The following is a 2136-nucleotide window of genomic DNA, read 5'->3' on the forward strand; positions in this document are numbered from 1 at the left end:
CCCCAGCTCTGCGCCCCTCGGGTGCCGCTTTGGTGCCGCTTTGGTGCCGCTTTGGTGCCGCGGGGACCTGCCGGGTCCCTCCGCACTCCCTGGAGGGTCCCGATGGGTTTCGCATCGGGAGGGACCTTGCCGGGGTCTCCGGGTGCGGTGCTGCCGGGCGGGTTTGGAAAATGCAGCTTTTCCAGGAAAGAGGAGATGATCAGCCCATGGGCGGGGTTGGCAGCAGCAGCTCGCGGTGAGTTCGGGTTTAGGAAAACTTTACGGTGAGGGGTAAAGTCCTCCCGAATTGGTGAATTTGGCTGAGGCCGTGCCCAGATTCTTGGGCTGAGGCAGCGTGTGCCGGGAGATGCGCTAAAGACGCGAGTTCCTCGTGTCGGAGCCGAGTTCGTGCTCTGCAGGGGAAATTCATCTTCCACCGTGCGGGAARGGACACGGAGGGGCCGAAGGAGGTGACAGCCGGCGACACCCGCGCCGTGTCCCCTGTCCCGGGGAGCTGCTGTCGCTCCCTGGGGCGGTGTGACCCGTGYTGGGTGTTGCAGGGGGGACACGAGGAGTTTTTTACAACCCCGTGTCACTGATATCTCAGGAATTTAAGCCCTGCTGGCTGTAAAACCGCTCCTGTCCGGCTCAGCCCCTCAGGCTGCGGGGAATCTCCTTTGGGATGCAGCTGCTGCAGCTTGAGGGGCTTCAAAATTTACCGGTCGGGCTCAGCTGAGCCTCTCGATTTTTGGCAGAAGGCCTTAATGCCGATGCTGTGGTTTGTGCCCACAAGACCATCCGTACCCGAGAAGGTGCCCTCGGTGAGGGTGTGGCGGGAGCCGGAGGGAATTTGGGAATTTGGGGCTGGGCGGCTCCAGGACGCGTCGCCGCTCATTTTTGGGGTTGTTTGGGCGGGCTGTGCCAGRCACGTGCTGCAGCAGCAGCCTGGCCGGGGCAATTAGAGCCTGGCTCAGCCAGTTCTGGTGCTCACGCTCGGCTTTCCTYAGATTAGAAATCAATTAAATGTTTCTGGCGGGGATGGGGGCGGGCRGGGCTCCCGGTGCCGGAGGGCGATGGGGATGTTCGGCCATATGGCCRTGCTGCAGCTCTTTAAGGGTTTAARCCGGGCTTATATTCATTAAACCCAACCCAGCCACCGCCACAACGTGACACGGGGACACGCGGGGCGCTGGTGGAACCAGAGGGGTGTAAATCTGATTTTTGGGTGCGCCTTTGCTTTCTGCCGGGCATTCCTGAGTAATTCCCTCAAAACCCGCTGAGGGCCAGCAGATGCTTGCCCGGGGCTGGGAGCTCCTGGCACGCTGCAGTGTGAACGGGCGTGCTTTGAGTTTAGGAGAAATAAAGGTTATTTGAGGGAAAAAAAAAAATGTCAAGGTTCTTTTGCGAGGCCCTGGAGCCTGGGGACAGGTGCGAGGTGAGAGCCTGGGTTGTGTGCTTTGAAATCCGGACTTCAAGTGCAAATTCGCAGAGTTTTGTCATCTTGTGAAATGCCGTAAATAGCTGTTTTGAGGAACTTCTCCTCTGGCAGAGATGTTTTCCATACTTATATTGAAACAGATATTTAAAAACTCCATTTCCCTTTTCATTTCAGTGAATTATGCAGACTGTGGGAGTCGTTCTGTCTCAAAAACTCCCCGAACGACCGACGTGGGGAGGGAGAGGGACGTTCACAACATTCCCTGTCATCCCAATAGTGATTCCCATTAAAAACGCCCGAGAGCTGCAGACGGGGCGTGCTCTCCTCCCTTGGTGATTTTTTCTTTTCTGATGCGGAGTTGTTGCTTGTTTGCTTTTGACTCGCAGCCTGAGGATACTCAGGATTTTGTTAGTACAGCTCTGGCCTGTTTTTATTTACATCAGATCTGGTTGTATGTAGCAAAATGGGATTTATTTATTTTATCATTTATTTATTATAATTATTTACTGCTCAGTCTGCAGAAAAGGAGGCTCARGGGAGATTTTCTCTGKTTTTWTCCCAACTCCTGCCCACGGGTGCTGCACCTGGGGTTGATGCAGATTTTTCTGAGACGTGGGAACCTTTTCCCCTGCTTTTATTTGGAATTTTCCAGGTTCTGTGCAGGATGGACATCCAGCATYCTGCTCCTGGTGCTGTCAGTGGGAAATGATGGTTCGGGA

Source organism: Malurus melanocephalus, unplaced genomic scaffold, assembly GCF_030028575.1.
Source record: "Malurus melanocephalus ecotype Western Australia unplaced genomic scaffold, MMel_1.1 scaffold_1772, whole genome shotgun sequence".
NCBI classification, from domain to species: Eukaryota; Metazoa; Chordata; class Aves; order Passeriformes; family Maluridae; genus Malurus; species Malurus melanocephalus.